This window comes from Xenopus laevis, chromosome 9_10S (assembly GCF_017654675.1).
Source record: "Xenopus laevis strain J_2021 chromosome 9_10S, Xenopus_laevis_v10.1, whole genome shotgun sequence".
In the NCBI taxonomy this organism is placed as follows: Eukaryota; Metazoa; Chordata; class Amphibia; order Anura; family Pipidae; genus Xenopus; species Xenopus laevis.
The window spans coordinates 41,797,518-41,815,578 of record NC_054388.1 but is presented as its reverse complement, the minus strand read 5'-3'; the positions used below and the strand labels follow the sequence as shown (position 1 = coordinate 41,815,578).

Here is an 18,061-nt window from a genome sequence, read left to right as displayed (position 1 = left end):
GGCTTCTCTTCTACACCTAAATCTTGTACTTCACCCTCTTCCAATTCCCCGTCTTCTCTGTAAGATAAACATATAATTCATAACAAGAATTAACATCTACTCAAGTGACTATTGGTGTGGGCATATTTTCTGGTGTAACCTTGATTTAAAGAAATTCTACTGTGTGTAAGTATTATTGATAGAACAGGCAGATACAAAGATACAGGGTGGCCTACTGAGTTTTTTATAGCACCCAGTCTGGACAAAAGTCACTATGATTTAAAGCAGTATTTAAGGGGTTCAACTAGGGAAACTGCCTACAACTCTACCCACAGAATAAATAGAGCAAAGACTAGCATTTCTAGAATGCCAGGATGATAACTATTTATACCTATGCTCTAAAATATTGCCCTTCAGCTGCTGTTAAATTACAACTCACAGCACCCACCTACAGTCTTTGAAGTGCTAAGAGCTGCCATTCTACAAATTATGAAAGACCACAGATTTGATAATTTTACTATATATAACGGGGGCACTGGTGGACTGGATTATCCGCCCAGAGAGATTGGTATCTCTGAGAATTTATGCCAGGCCAGGGGTAGGTTATCCAACTAACAGATCAGTATAAAGTGGCCATTAATATGAACAATTCTTATTTAAGAGATTTGGAGCTCAGATTTGCCTGAGCAAACAATACATGTGCCACTAGCCTAACATAAATAATGAGCTCAGTATAAGCAAACAACTCCCTTCTCACAGCTGCAAATCAGGCTCTGAGATAAGGAGATGCTCATTATACAGAGGACTTATTTGAGGCCTGGGTCATTTATTGGATGTGGGCTTAAAGGAACAGTAACCGCAAACAAATGAACTGTTCTAATGATTAAAATATAATATACAGTTGCTCTTCACTGGTACAACTGGTGTATTTGCTTCAGAAATTCTGCTATAGTTACATAAACAAGCTGCTGTGTAGCCATGGGGGCAGCCACGGAGAGCTGAAAAAGGAGAAAAGACAGAGGATACACAGTAGATAACAGATAAGCTCTGTAGTATACAATGGGATTCTTCACAATTTATCTGTTACCTACTATGTATCATGTGCTTGAAAAGCTGCCCCCATGGCTACACAGCAGCTTGTTTATACAAACTATATTAGGGTTTCTGAAGCAAATACACCAGTCTTACCAGAGCAGAGCAACAGTACATTTTGCTGTCGTTTCTTTATAATACTTTAATTTTTAGATGTTACTGTTCCTTTAAATGAAGTTAACAATAAAAAGGTGGCCACACCTTGTATGGTATCCATCCTTTTATACAGTCAGCCAATTGGTTATATACCAAAGAGTATCAGCCAATGTATCGCTACCTTTAGTACAAAACATAGAAATTTCATTGAATTTGTGCTGAACAAGAGAGTATATTGCCCCTTTAAGTCTGCATTCAGTAGCACAATGGAAAGGCTCCTACAATGAATGATACGTGGGAAGTGTTATTTTGTTCTATTTCTGAAAAACTTGTCGTCATGTTTTTTCACTCATTATCTAGATTAAATGTAATTTATCTAGTATGATCACAAATACCAGAAACTTAAAGATCTCAACCATTGGGTTTACAGTCAAACGCTTGTCAGCTCAGGTAAAGGCAGTTTTTGGCCTGAAAATTTGACCATTTTTGAGCCAAACACCAGCTAAATAATTAAATAAATAAATGTAATATAAAATTAGTTAAATTATCTATTTAAGTGGATTTAGGTGTTTGTGCAGCAGCAAAAAAAACCTGCTATGCCTAAGGTTAAGGTTATAATTTGCGCTTTCTCTGCTGACTCGTTAATGCCAATAACATCAAATATGGCTCTGCGTCTGTAGGGAGTGTCACTGATGGGATTCTCCTATCGCTGCACATAGGGTGCATTTTGGCAGGAAAAGTGTTCATTTGTGCAGTTATGCCACTGTCCACTGACACAGTTAGGCACTTGGTGTTCTCTGCCAGAGAAGTCCGACATTGACTACTTTATGAATTTAAGACTTATGGGACTTGTAGACTTTAGTTGCCATTTTTTCTCAGAGTGAATAAAGAGACATGATGCCAGGAATTCATTTAAACCACTTCTCATCATAGGTAATAGGACACAACTGGGGTTATATACATACCTCCCAACTGTCCTGTTTTTAGAGGTCCCTCTTTTGACAGCTCAACCTGCAGTCCCTCGTTTGTACTGGAAAGTCCCGTTTTTGTCTGCAGTGAACAGTCAGAAAAGAAACAGTTTCTTACTTAATTGGCTTTTGGCAGAGAGCCCAGAACAGCCACAACAGAAGATACATTTGTAACAATTCAAATGTATCTAGATAAGCAAATAAGTAATTGTAACAAGATAAGATAACTTGTCCCTTGGGAAAAGTTAGACTCACAGCTTAGGGTAAGGCCAGACGAGGAGATTCGGGGAGGTTTTGTCGCCTGGCGACGAATCTCCTCGTCTGGCCTTACCCTTAAAGTGCAATTCACCTTCATTAGCAAAACTGTAATAACTAGAAAAAAAACACAGTATGTTCAAACTTTTACAACCTGCGAAATTTTGTAAAATGAACATGGTAATTAGGGGGGGTGATGTCAAAAATGGGTGTGGCAAAAAAAAATTTCGCCAGGCTACACGCGGCAACTTTTTTTGTCCCTCTTTTTATTTCCAAAATGTTGGGAGGTATGTATATAATTAATGGCACTAAGTTTGCCCAGGGGCAGTTACCCATAGCAACCAATAAGCAGGTAGAATTTATTAGTCACCTGTTTAAATGCAAGAATTTTATTGGTTGCCATGGGTTACTGCTCATGGGCAAACAGTGCCATTTATTATATAACCCCTTAGTGGCTTATATTACATATGAGGGATATGATTATAATGTAGCTACAGTTCCACCCGCACTACAATCGTTATTATCTAAAATGGGAAGCTATATGAGACAATTCCTACGTGGATTTTCAAAAGTATTTTTTTTTTTTTACAATTACACAATTCCATTGATTTGATTAGTGATAACATGGAACAATAGATGGTGAAGATACAATGCTAAACAGCCTCTGGTAAGATTTGCAAACACCTACAGATGCATTCAGATATGTTATTAACTTGATTTTCATACTGAATCAATGATTTTTGTGACCTTTTAAACACTGGTGGGTAAGTAAGGGAAGTGGCAAAGCTACACTTCAATAAAGGGTTAAACTATTTGATTACACTTTACAAGTACATTAGAGGACATTATAGACAAATGGCAGGGGACCTTTTTACCCATAAAGTGGATCACCGTACCAGAGGCCACCCCTTTAGACTAGAAGAAAAGAACTTTCATTTGAAGCAACGTAGGGGGTTCTTCACAGTGAGGACAGTGAGGTTGTGGAATGCACTGACGGGTGATGTTGTGATGGCTGATTCAGTTAATGCCTTTAAGAATGGCTTGGATGATTTTTTGGACAGACATAATATCAAAGGCTATTGTGATACTAAACTCTATAGTTAGTATAGGTATGGGTATATAGAATTTAATTAAAAGTAGGGAGGGGTGTGTGTATGGATGCTGGGTTTTCATTTGGAGGGGTTGAACTTGATGGACTTTGTCTTTTTTCAACTCAATTTAACTATGTAACTATGTAACTATTTGCATCTATTAATCACAGGGAGGAGTATGGGAGAGACTCGTATCACTACTTGCCACCAAAATGAATGTGAGCAGCTCTGCAGCTCTGTGCTGTCCCACAAACACACATGCATTTTCTTATAGATAAACACGAGTGCTTGCAGTGTACAAATTCCCCACTACTTAGAAACAGTCAAAAGCCCCCCTAACATTTCTCCCCTACAAGTCGTTTTGTTTTACACTGAGGCGCACACACTGCACCAAAAAGAAAAGGCTGCACCCCCCACACAACTTCCAACAATTTCCAAGACATGAGAGAGAACATTACTGGACCTTTCATCCCCTGCATGCTCACAGTCTGTCATGTTTTTGTCAAGGGCTGGGTTTGGGGGTCTGGAGAAGAAGCTTTCAAAAGCCATGTCTGATGGATAATGACAGGCCCTTGTTTCGTACTTACTTCTTGTGCAGCCTATATAATGATACTGGAGTCAAGCTATCAGACTGTTTCTGAACAGCAGTCAAGCTATCAGACCATTTATTTCAATGCACACAGTCAAGCTATCAGACTATGCTTTTAGCAACAGCAAATCACATTTTCCATGCATTCCACCACTACTGCCACGAAGTACAACACCACCTTACTCAGTCCACTTAGTTTCGTGAAATTTCACTGTCGAAATTTACCGCAACGCTTCGCCAAATATTGCAAATCGCACTAATTTCTAGTCCTGATATGCAAAGTTCTGTTACCCGTAGCAACAGCAAAACATATTTCCAGTGCATTCCACCACTAGTGCCATGAAGTACAACACAAACTTACTCACTATATTAAAATACTAAAAATATTAACATGGCTTGTTAACAGTGAAAATATTATTTTCTGATGAAGATTTAATGACATATACATTTATCTGTAACAGGTATATGCTTTGAAATCGATTTAACACAATTGATGATTATTAACCTTATATATGGTTTGCCTGTGGAATAAAGCACAATTCAAGAAATTTCCTCATGAAATTTGAGCAAAATGCTTGTATTTTATTTGTACTGTGGTATTATAATGTTAGTATTTTTTTTTTTTAATTATAGGTTTTTTTTGCGTATATTTTTTCTTAAATAACGTTCGGAAAATCCTTTTCTTGTATGCCCAAACTGTCAGTGCAGACATCAGTGTTTTGTCTTTATTCACATCTAGAGGCAGGACAGAAAATTGATTTCTCCATGTCTCTCCCTCTGGTTATATCAGCTGGTCCTCTCAGTTCTATTGGGAAGCTGGAAGGCCAAGAGACAATAGGTAGAGTATATAGCGAGAAGAGGTCCCAATGCCCATACTAAAATCAGCCTGGGTGGGACTAACTGCACTGACAACTAAAAAATGATTTTCCAGGGAGTCCAAAATCCGCTTTTCTCTAAAGGCCCTCCTGTCAGTGCAGACGCCAGGGGACGTACAAAAGCTGTCCCTCTGTAAGGGTGGGTATACCTGAACGGTGCGAAGCGTAATTTACATAATTATGCTACGGCAGCCTGTAAAACTTTTCGCCAAACATGGCAGACTGTGAAGCAAAAACATTTAACTTGTAAAACTTAATGAAAGTATTTGGTGAGGCCCAGTTTGCTGCTCTGTAGATTTGCTCTGCTGTTGCCATGTTTTGCAGCGCCCAGGAAGTACTTTGTGCTCTAGTGGAATGAGCCTTCACTACGAATGGTCTGGACCTTTTTTTTTATGGTCGTAGGCCATATTAATGGTCTCTACCAACCAACATGCAATAGTTCTCTTAGAAATAACTCTACCCTTGTGTGTAAAGGAGTAGGAGAAAAAAAGATTGTCAGAGCGGCGGTAGGCCACTTATCGCTTTAGGTAAAAAGCTCTAACTACATCCAATTTGTGTATTAGTTTTTCTTTTGCATTTGTCGGTGTTGGGCAAAATGATGGTAAAATAATGTCTTGGTTCATATGAAGTTCTGACACCACTTTAGGGAGGAACCCAGAAATGGTTCTGAGTACAGCCTTTTCCTGGTGGATGGTGAGCCATGGTTGCTTAAAGGAGAGGGTGGCAATCTCTAACACTCATTTGCTTGTTATAGCTATGAGGAAAGTTACCTTGAGAGATTGCCATTTGAGGTTGCATGTCGGGAGTGGATCAAATGGGGGCTGTTGCAAGGCAGCTAACACTAGTGGCAAGTCCCAGGTTGGTAATGGTTCTCTCTCAGGGGTGGTCTCTTACAGGCCAACCCCTTGAAGAATTGTTGGATTGCAGTGTCGTCTGCCCAGTGAGTGTGAGAGTCGAAAGGCGGAGACCTGGGTCTTCCGCATGTGTAGACTAAGTCATTTTTGGAAACCTTCAGTGAGAAATTTTTATTACAGAATGGTTGGATGCAGTCTGCAAATGTATGTGGTGTAGGTCACACCAGGTAAGAAAGGTGCGCCACTCTGTAGTATGCTTTACCCATGGGCGACTTACGTGCCTGAAGTAATATATCTGTTGCGTTCTGCGAAAAACCTGTGTTGGGTCCACCAGCTGGCCTCGAGAGCCAGGCTGTCAAATGGAGCATGGGTAGATTTGGATGATTGAGGGGGCCCTGAGAAGGTTGGGTCTCTACCAGGGTCTTGCTACTGATAACTGAATGAAGTCTGTTTACGATACTCTGTTGGGCCAGTCTGGTGCTATTAGGATCGTGCTGGTGCTGCTGAATTTCATCTTTCTGATTATTCTGGGTAGTTTGGGGAGTGGAGGGAATGCATATACCATCTTTAAGTTCCAAGGCGGGACAAGCATAACTATGAACACTGCCTTGAGGTCCTTCATCTTTGCGCAATAGCGTGGGACCTTGCAATTGAGTTTGGACGCTAGCATTTCCACCTCTGGCATTCCCCACTTGCGCCTTACTTGTAGGAACACTTTGTTGTTTAACGACCATTCTTCTTAGTCAATCTGCTTAAGTTGTCCGCTTGCCAGTTCTGTACTCCACCGATGGATATTGCAGATATTGCCGGTACCATCTGCTCCACCCACCTGAGGATTCGGGACAGTTCCTTCATGGCCAATTTACTATGTGTCCCTCCCTGCTTGTTGATATATGCCACGGCTGTGGTATTGTCCGATTGCACTCTGATTTTATGGGTTCTCAACAACGTGGACCATCCCTCCAGCGCCAGGGCGATTGCCATGAGTTCTTAGATATTAATGGGTAATATGTAGGGATGCACCGAATCCACTATTTTGGATTCGGCCGAACCTCCGAATCCTTCGCAAAAGATTAGGGGTGGGAAGGGGAACATTTTTTTACTTTGTTTTGTGACAAAAAGTCACGCGATTTGCCTCCCCGCCCCTAATTATGTAAATACGGATTTGGTTCAGCTGCGCAGAAGGATTCGGTTGAATCCGAATCCTGCTGAAAAAGGCCGAATCGCAAACCGAATCCTGGATTTGGTGCATCCCAAGTAATATGCTCTCCTCTGGGGACCATAGTCCCTGTATTGTGTGGTTTACTGCGATTACTGTCTGGACTAATTGCATTTTGAATTATTGGTTGGCTGCTATTGGGTTGAGCGGTTTCAGGTTGAGTACTGGCCTGAATCTTCCCTCTTTTTTCGCACCAGGAAGAGGTTTAAGTAAAAACCGTTTAAGCTTTGAGTGTCTGGGACTTTTTTTATGGGATCTACTCTCGACACCTGGCCCCCATCAGGAGATCTACCTTGATGGTTTAATAAGGCCCCGGACACATATGCGGTTTTTGGCGGGGGTGGGATGAAACGTCAGTGGCTCTCAGCAAAGTCCCGGATGCATTTGCAGGCAAAGCTACTGTGACATACCCATGACCACCACATTGAAAAAGGAAGCAAAATAACAAACACTACTGTTTTTCCAGTTTCCTAAAAGGCACTGCCAGGAAGCTTTGGTGAAAGTCCTCCAGAGCTGGCAAAGTCGTCATGGCGACTGAACTTTCCATACCCGGATATTTGTGTGTGCATTGCTGGCGAGTCCACCGAGGAGCCGTGGGGAGAGAGCAGTCCAGGCTTGTAACAGCGACAGAGGCAGTTGTTATGCGGCGGTCAGTCCAATCACAAGGACATGTCGCGGTCTACCAGGAACATTAATGGGATCTACTGGTAGACCGTGATTGACATCCTGGGCACCGCTGGTGTAGGGGGTGAAGTTGCTAGTAATTTATTAGCTTGGAGGTAGTGTCTCATTCGTAGGTATATACTGTATATAGTTGGTTGTTGGGGAGCCCATAATTGCTTTGGATTGTTGTGAAGGTTTTAATGCCTTCTTGGTTGTATAGGTCCCCCATTGTTTGTAATCCTGCTTGAGTCCACGTGGTCAGGGTTAAGTCCTGTATAGCCCCTTCTAATGTTATTAATGGGGCTAAGACCTCTGGGAACTGGACCAGAGTTGCTGTTGATTTTGTGGTTTGCGATACTTGTAGTGTTGCTTTCATTGGTAGTGGCAGTGGGTCCTTGCTTGACTGTGGTCTTTTGTCTTGTGACCATAAATGTGTTGTTATGGCTTATTTAGTTTGATTTTTGTAAATCCAGTGTTCTAGGTCCACCTAGCTTTTTGTGTTTGGGAGAAGTTCCCAGTCTGCTAGTTGGTTCAACAGTGTTGCTCTGTAGTAGTTTTGTAGGTTTGGGCACGCCAGGCCCACTTTTTTCTTGTTTGTATACATAATGTCTTTAGCGATCCTTGGCTTAATTGGGCCCCAGATGAATGACATGAGGAGTCTCAGCAGTGGTTGGAAGAAGGCATTTCCTAATGGTATTGGGAGTGCTTGGAGCTTATATAATATCTTGGGGAGCATCAGCATTTTTATTGCATTTATCCTTTCTAGCCAGGACACAAAGGTAGTTTTCCAGGCTTGCAGTTCATTCAGTCTTGCAATATTGATGCAAAATTCTGTTGGTATGGAGCAGGGATCCCCAACCTTTTTCAACATTTCATTCAAATGTAAGAAGGGTTGGGGAGCAACATAAGCATGAAAATAGTTCCCGAAGATGCCAATGAAGGGCTGTGAACTATGTGAACTGGCAGTTTACAGAAAGCTCTATTTGGCAAAACTACAGTTTTTTATGCAACCAAAAGTTTCCTCCAAGCCTGGGATTAAAAAATAAGCACCTGCTTTGAAGCCACTAGGAGCAACATCCAAGGGGTTGGGGAGCAACATATTGCTCACAAGCTACTGGTTGGGGATCACTGGGGTTAGCTGTGATGTTGATTCCTAGATACTTAATCAGGCATGTTTCAGGGGCTGCTGCCACCTGAGACAGCAGCCCCGATGCCGCCCCCTCCCCACTCGGTGCTTCTAACTTCTATTGTTGGAGCGGGTGGAGGAGGGGGGGCATAGCTATTGTAGAGAGCGCTATTGCGCTTGCTGCACTAGAAGAGCTGAATTTCCGTTTTAAAAAATGGAAATTCGGCTCTTAAAGTTACCAGAGGTGGCTTTTTTCCGACCCTGGTAACTGGCCGCTCTGTGCCGCCTGAGGCAAAATTCTCACCTTGCCTCATGGCTGGAGTGGCCCTGTACTTAATAGAGGTATCTTGCCAGTCCATGTTGTAGTCTCCTTTCAATCTCTGCAGTTCAGTATGCGCCATGTGGATGGGGAGTGCCTGGGTTTTGGACATAATGAGCTTATAGTGGGATAGTCTTTTGAAGTTGAATAGTATGTAGTGCCGTACATGGGTTTGTAAGGATTAGGGCCACATCATCGGAAAATAGCTGAATGTTGTATTCAGTAGGTCCAATTTTGAGGCCTTGTATATGTTGGGCTTGCCGTGTTTGTTGGCCTAGGGGATCAATGCTTGGGCAGGCCGAGGTCAATACTAGGAGATCCAATTAAGGAATGGTAAAAGGAGTAGAGGAACCACAGGCATGGCGCAGGAACAGGGAACCAGGAGGGACTCAGTAACTATGGCAGGAATCAGGAAACTCCAGCAGGAATCAGGAATAAAGGAACACAGGAACAGACCACCGCTAGAACTGGCGAAAGGGCTTCAATAATCAAGCAACCAGGGGTTGCTCCCAATGGGCTTATAAAGTCCCTTAATTGAATAATTGGTAACACATGATGAAAATGAGTTGGGCGGAGGGAGAGACCAGCAGGCAGAGAGAGACCCATGACCAACAGGATAGTTAACCCACATCCACACTGAAAACCCCCAGTGACTGAGTAGGTTAATGCAGATACGGTTCATCAATCAGACCAGGGTTTGAGAACAGGTAAGTCCTGAAAGATGGTGGCTAGGATTTCCGTTTGTAGGATTAAAGCTGTTGCTTCCTGTCGGATAGCAGGGAGTTGCAATGTATCTAGGAATGACCGAATATCTCTGGTAAAGGGTAGTGCTAGGTCTTTCAGGTTGTATAGGTGAGAATAAAATTGGGCAAAGGTATTAACTATTTTAATTTCCTGATTTGTTGCTTTGTTGCTTGTATTTTGGCTATATTATTTTGGGCGGCCTGCCTGATCAGTTGCTTCTTTAGGGCTGCATGTGCTGTATTGTCCATAGCTTAGGTATGGCTTTGAAATTTGAGTAGCTGGTTCTGACATCTCTGGAGGACTAGGATGTTGAATTCCTCTATAAGTTTAGATAATTGTGTTGCGTGGTGGGAGAAGGAGAACTGTAGGTTTCTTGTTCTAGTTCATTGATGTGGAGTAGTAGTTGTTTCTGCTTGGCCTTAGCTTAGTTGTAGCTATGCTTATGAGTTGCCCTTTGACAGTCACCTTATATGCACAACTCAGGGAGAAATTGCTTATTCCTTGGGTGTGTTTTTTTATCAAGTAGTGGTCAATTTCTTTGGGTATTTGGTCAGTTAGTGTGGGGTCATTTAGGAGTGAGTTGTTTAATCTGCAAGTTGTCCTGGTGGAAAATTGATGTTTTTCTTCTAGAGTGAAATTTACTGCTGAGTGATGTGTCCAGGTTGCAGATTTGATGGAGCTGTGTGTTATTTGGTTTAATGTCTGAGGTTGTACTAAGGATAAGTCTATTCTTGTGTGTTATTTATGGTGTGGAGAGTAATAAGTATAGTCCTTTATAATATGGTTTTGGACTCTCCAGACATCATATAGATTGTGCTGAATCAGTAATCTTGTTCCTAGCCTCTTTGATAACTTTGCATCTGTACACTTTGGGTAGGTTGGAAGCCTGGGGGGTACTGTCCATTTCAGGGTCTAGTATAGTGTTGAAATCTCCTCCAATTACTAGTGTACCTTGCTGTATGGGTGATAGTTTTTCTAGTAATTGTCTAAAGAAATAGGTTTGGCTGTTGTTGGGAGCATAGAGGTTTACCAGCGTATATTGTTGTTGGTTTAAGGTACATATTATTGCAAGGCATCTATCTTTGGGATATGCCAGTTGCATTGTACTTTGTATATTCAAGTTAGGTTTTGCCAGTATTGTTATGCCTCTATTCTTGTTAGAGGCTATAGCTGCTGCAATCATGTTTATTTTTCACAGTTACAGTATCTGGTCCTTGTGATGTGTTGTGATGATTTTGTGTTTCTTGCCATTGTATTATTAGATTCATTGGGTAGCCCCATTTATATGGTACTCCATGGGCTTGCAGGGCTTGTGTTATTGAGTTCACGCTGCTTTGCAAGCGTGGTTGGAGAGAGGTCTGCAAAGATTTGTATTTTCTCATAAGGTTGGGGGAGAGATTTCTGTTTCCTCATGAATTGCAGCAATTCTTCTTTAGTGTGGTAGAAGTGAATTCTCAGTATGACATATTTGGTGCGGTTTTTGGCTTAGGGAGTCTATCGATCCTGTCAATAAGGAGGTGATCTGCAAGTCTTTCTAGCAGTGCTGACAGTATGAAGTTTTGTGCGTATTGGCAGAGCAGTAGCTGTGTAATGTCCTCTGGTACTCCTCTCAGACTGATATTATTCCTTCTGGAGCGATCCTCCAGATCCCCTATTTTGAATTGCAATGCTGAGATAAGGGAGTCTTGTGCATCTACTTGGTCTATTGTTCTCTATGTGGTCAGTGCATGTAGCTAAGGCCTGTATGTCTGCCTTTAACTCACGTACGGTAGTTTTGGAGTCCGTTATATCCACTCTAAGCTGTGCCAGCATTGTTTTGAGGTGCGAGCACTGCAGTTTGTTTCTTACAATTATCTGCATTCGGCTCTGTGTCCGAATAAGGAATCCCCGGTAAATTAAAAGCAGTCTCAACTTTGAGACTGCATCACCCGACCAGTGTTGGAGCCAAAGGGCGCACCTCGCTACCGCGGTGTTGGCTGCTGTTTTAGCTGCTAGTTTGAACACTTCGATAGCTGCGTCAGCTAAGAAAATTAATGTGGTGGTTAGCCTTTGTACTTCTGTGTGGAATTGTTGTCGAGATGATGGCGGCTGGCATGCCAGTTCTTGTGCCCAGGTTTTTTGCCGTTCCGGCTAAACCTGCTGATGCTGCTGCTGGGCAAAGTATTGCTGCTGCTTGAATATAAGACCTCTTCAAAGTTGACTCCATGTGTCAGTCCAATGGGTCTTTGAATGCTGCTTCCTCTGCAGGCAATGCAGTCTGTCTGGATAGCTGGGCAACTACAGAGTCCGCCCTGAGTGCTTTATCCCATTTTTTTTGATGGTCCTCTGGCACCGGGTAGGTTTTGAAAAAGTGAGGGCAATGAAGCCTGAAATCAGGCTGAGACCATTCAGTTTCAATTGTTTGGGTAATATCCGCTTTTGATAAAGCTACTGTTTCATATCTTATCTCTAGAGTTTTAGCATTTCTCTGAGTATTTTTTTGGCTACCTCAGGATTTGCTGAGGAAGAGTTATCATTCTCTGAGTCAGTATCCGACAATTAGAGTCTGAAGCTAATCCTTCTTCTGACTCAGAGAAGGCAGGCTGTGGAATTGGTGCTTTTCACTTTTTGTTGTATTGCGTGTTTGTTTGAGTTGAACCGTATTCATTATACATTAAAAACATTCCCTCACTTGGTTAGGTACTGGTGCAGAACCTGAGGCTACAGCTGAGTTCTGATCCCAAGGTAAGGGAATGGGGTTATCTACTATGCTCTGTGGAGGAGTATGCGAAATAGGAGTATTTGGAATGGCTATTGGGGGTGTAGTGGAAATTGAGCCAGGTCCCTCTGATATCTGAGGCTGGGTGGGTTGTGGTAATAGTACAGGTGCCTCCAGCATCTTCTCAATGTTTGTGTGGTGTTTGCAATCGGAACAGTAGTTTCTCTCTGATTTCCAGAGAAAATGTTTAAATTTTTTACATTTAGGTAATTTTTCAATTCTTTTTGTCTTTTTAGTAGATTGTAAATCATCTCTGAGTTCCTCAAGGGAGTCAGTTTTTTTCATGGTGAAGTTAGGTATGGTAAAACCTAGTAGGGTATAGGGTATGCAATTAGTGTGGTATACATAGGTTAACAGGATCGCATTCAAAGCACCCTTGAGTCAAATGCGTGTATTGTGGTAACAATGACACACTCACGGACTGTAGTGATGTCACCTATACTGACACTGGTCCCAGTAACTGCGCAGTCATGCCTGGGAAAGTGTGTCCCGTCTTGAAGCTCCGGCAAAGTGCGCAGTTACAGCCTTGTCAGCTCAAGAGTGGACTGTGGAGGCGACCGCTAATGACTTTGGCACACCAAGAGTTAGGAATAGGCGTGGAGATACGGCGCGAATCGTCACATAGCAAACGGATGGTTCTTTTGGGTGCAAAGTGGAAGTTCAGTCTTTGTAAGCTATAGCTGCACCTGATGGTTACCAATTATCATAGTCCACAGTCAATAGTTACCCCAGACTGTGACTCCTCTGCTTGAAAACAGAATGGCTGGCTAAGGTTGTGATATAAGTCAGTGGCTAGCTAAGTGTGAAGCAGCTCTGCATGCCCCATGCTCACTTAAGCTCAGAACAGCTCTGTGTTCAGTTAGAGCCCCATTATTTCTGACCCTAAGGGCTATTCCACACGGGGAGATAGCCTTGCGTTTGCGGTCGCGGCGACAAAGCGCCGCGCCAGTCGCCGCGACCGGCGCAGGCGACAGTTTTGTATGGGCGCCTATGTAAAAACGCCTGTGCTAACCACACGAGGCGATGCGCTTTTCAACAGTCGCCTGAAAATGCCTCGCCAGGCTTTTTCAGGCGACTGTTGAAAAGCGCATCGCCTCGTGTGGCTAGCACAGGCGTTTTTACATAGGCGCCCATACAAAACTGTCGCCTGCGCCGGTCGCGGCGACTGGCGCGGCGCTTTGTCGCCGCGACCGCAAACGCAGGGCTATCTCCCCGTGTGGACTAGCCCTTAAGCAACAGCTCTGTGTGTTGTCTGGGAAATATGACGTACAGCTCGGTGTGTCTTTCAGGAGACGTATTCAAGGATTCCCTTGTGATGCAATTGCACCTAAGGACAGCTCTGTGTGTCCCTTTTGTGCCGCTGTGTTTTAGCATATGCCTGTAGAGTTGGATTAGAGTATGTAAGAGATAAAAGAAAATTATAAATAAACAAAAAGAAGAATTGCTATCTGTCCTTCATTCACCTCAGAGGCAGGACAAAGAACTGAGAGGAAAAGGTGGAGCCAGCTGATATAATCAATCCAAAGGTGAATGAAGACAAACCCGACATCTTCACTGACAGGTGGGCCGCTAGAGAAATACTGAATACTTTATTAAACTATTTCTAGATTTGCATTTACAGTAGATGATATTTTTTTGTATTTCTAACAAAATATTTATCTACACTTTCTATGAAGCATTTTATTAAAATGTACTATTATAAAATAAAGGATTATAGTTAAAATATTTAATTTATTAAAGTTAACTTGGTGTTGCCCCCATTTGCCTCCTTTATTATCTACTTTTGTCGACCAACTGTCAAGACATTTTTGAATTTTACCAAGTAGTCTTTGTAGTTATTGTTTACTACATAACTTGTTCAGCAACGTATGGGTATTTTGAGCTTACTGTGTTTAGGACAAGGGCACACCATCTTGCATACTGGATGTCCCACTTCTCTCCACTGGAGAGAAAGGGGTCCGTCCTTTATATTATGTAATCATGTTTAGGCTCCATAGGCTCATCTGTGCAAGAATGGTGGGCCGCAGTTTCTGACTGATTTCCATGAACTATGGAGTCTAAACTTCTCTTTTCACCTTGTTATTCTGATGCATTTTGCATCATTGAGCAGAACAATAAGAAGCTGGCCATACCATATGTCATGCCTCTCAACTGTCCCATTTTTTGTGGGTCAGTCCGGATTTTGACAGCAAAGCCCACAGTCCCAGATTCTTATTAAAATGTCCCACATTGATCTCTTGCACAGATGCCAGAATTTTCACCGATCTAAGTGGAGTGAGTAAGGTGATGATGTACTTCATAGCACAAGTGGTGGAATGCATGGGAAATATGTTTTGCTGTTGCTATGGGTAACAAAACCTTGCATTTGAGGAGAAATTAGTGTCACTTGCAATATTTGGCGCATCATTGCGGAAAATTTCGACAGTGAAGTTTCACCAAACTAAGTGGACTGAGTAAGGTGTTGTTGTACTTCGTGGCACTAGTGGTGGAATGCACGAAAAGCGTGATTTGCTGTTGCTATGGATAACAGAACATTGCATATGAGGATTAGAAATTAGTGCGATTTTCAATATTTGGCGAAGCGTTGCGGTAAATTCCGACAGTAAAATTTCACGAAACTAAGTGGACTGAGTAAGGTGGTGTTGTACTTCGTGGCATTAGTGGTGGAATGCACGGAAAATGTGATTTGCTGTTTCTATGGCTAACAGAACTTTGCATATGAGGATTAGAAATTAGTGCGAAATGCAATATTTGGCGAAGCGTTGCGGTAAATTCCGACAGTAAAATTTCACGAAACTAAGTGGACTGAGTAAGATGGTGTTGTACTTTGTGGCAGTAGTGGTGGAATGCACGGAAAATGTGATTTGCTGTTTCTATGGATAACAGAACTTTGCAAATGAGGATTAGAAATTAGTGCGAATTGCAATAGTTGGTGAAGCATTGCGATAAATTTCGACAGTGAAATTTCACCAAACTAAGTGGACTGAGTAAGGTGGTGTGGTTCTTCGTGGCATTAGTGGTGGAATGTACGGAAAATGTGATTTGCTGTTGCTATGGGTAACAGAAATAGGCACATGAGGACTAGAATTTAGTGTGAATTGCAATATTTGGCGGTGTTGCGAAAAATTTTCGACAGTGAAATTTCACCAAACTAAGTGGACTGAGTAAGGTGGTGTTGTATTTCATGGCACTAGTGGTGGAATGCACGAAAAATGTGATTTGCTGTTGCTATGGATAACAGAACATTGCATATGAGGATTAGAAATTAGTGCGATTTTCAATATTTGGCGAAGCATTGCGATAAATTTCGACAGTGAAATTTCACCAAACTAAGTGGACTGAGTAAGGTGGTGTTGTACTTCGTGGCACTAGTGGTGGAATGCACGGAAAATGTGATTTGCTGTTGCTATGGATAACAGAACTTTGCAAATGAGGATTAGAAATTAGTGTGAATTGCAATATTTGGTGAAGCATTGCGATAAATTTCGACAGTGAAATTTCACCAAACTAAGTGGACTGAGTAAGGTGGTGTTGTACTTCGTGGCATTAGTGGTGGAATGCACGGAAAATGTGATTTGCTGTTGCTATGGGTAACAGAAATCGGCACATGAGGACTAGAATTTAGTGTGAATTGCAATATTTGGCGGTGTTGCGAAAAATTTCGACAGTGAAATTTCACCAAACTAAGTGGACTGAGTAAGGTGGTGTTGTACTTCATGGCACTAGTGGCGGAATGCACGGAAAATGTGATTTGCTGTTGCTATGGATAACAGAACTTTGCATATGAGGATTAGAAATTAGTGCGAAATGCAATACTTGGCGAAGCATTGCGATAAATTTCGACAGTGAAATTTCACCAAACTAAGTGGACTGAGTAAGGTGGTGTTGTATTTCATGGCACTAGTGGTGGAATGCACGGAAAATGTGATTTGCTGTTGCTATGGATAACAGAACTTTGCATATGAGGATTAGAAATTAGTGCGAAATGCAATATTTGGCGAAGCATTGCGATAAATTTTGACAGTGAAATTTCACCAAACTAAGTGGACTGAGTAAGGTGTTGTTGTACTTTGTGGCACTAGTGGCGGAATGCACGAAAAATGTGATTTGCTGTTGCTATGGATAACAGAACATTGCATATGAGGATTAGAAATTAGTGCGATTTTCAATATTTGGCGAAGCGTTGCGGTAAATTCCGACAGTAAAATTTCACGAAACTAAGTGGACTGAGTAAGGTGGTGTTGTACTTTGCTGCAGTAGTGGTGGAATGCACGGAAAATGTGATTTGCTGTTTCTATGGATAACAGAACTTTGCAAATGAGGATTAGAAATTAGTGCGAATTGCAATAGTTGGTGAAGCATTGCGATAAATTTCGACAGTGAAATTTCACCAAACTAAGTGGACTGAGTAAGGTGGTGTTGTTCTTCGTGGCATTAGTGGTGGAATGCACGGAAAATGTGATTTGCTGTTGCTATGGGTAACAGAAATAGGCACATGAGGACTAGAATTTAGTGTGAATTGCAATATTTGGCGGTGTTGCGAAAAATTTCGACAGTGAAATTTCACCAAACTAAGTGGACTGAGTAAGGTGGTGTTGTATTTCATGGCACTAGTGGTGGAATGCACGAAAAATGTGATTTGCTGTTGCTATGGATAACAGAACATTGCATATGAGGATTAGAAATTAGTGCGATTTTCAATATTTGGCGAAGCATTGCGATAAATTTCGACAGTGAAATTTCACCAAACTAAGTGGACTGAGTAAGGTGGTGTTGTACTTCGTGGCATTAGTGGTGGAATGCACGGAAAATGTGATTTGCTGTTGCTATGGGTAACAGAAATCGGCACATGAGGACTAGAATTTAGTGTGAATTGCAATATTTGGCGGTGTTGCGAAAAATTTCGACAGTGAAATTTCACCAAACTAAGTGGACTGAGTAAGGTGGTGTTGTACTTCATGGCACTAGTGGCGGAATGCACGGAAAATGTGATTTGCTGTTGCTATGGATAACAGAACTTTGCATATGAGGATTAGAAATTAGTGCGAAATGCAATATTTGGCGAAGCATTGCGATAAATTTTGACAGTGAAATTTCACCAAACTAAGTGGACTGAGTAAGGTGTTGTTGTACTTTGTGGCACTAGTGGCGGAATGCACGAAAAATGTGATTTGCTGTTGCTATGGATAACAGAACATTGCATATGAGGATTAGAAATTAGTACGATTTTCAATATTTGGCGAAGCGTTGCGGTAAATTCCGACAGTAAAATTTCACGAAACTAAGTGGACTGAGTAAGGTGGTGTTGTACTTTGCGGCAGTAGTGGTGGAATGCACGGAAAATGTGATTTGCTGTTTCTATGGATAACAGAACTTTGCAAATGAGGATTAGAAATTAGTGCGAATTGCAATATTTGGTGAAGCATTGCGATA

The 18,061-nt window shown here is 41.9% G+C and overlaps 1 protein-coding gene across 1 annotated transcript in view; it reads left to right on the top strand.

Moving 5' to 3' along the window:
- Nucleotides 1-18,061, top strand: part of narf.S (nuclear prelamin A recognition factor S homeolog) — a 71,916-nt gene that overhangs the window by 34,347 nt on the left and 19,508 nt on the right. The gene's annotated exons all lie outside the window — the stretch shown is intronic.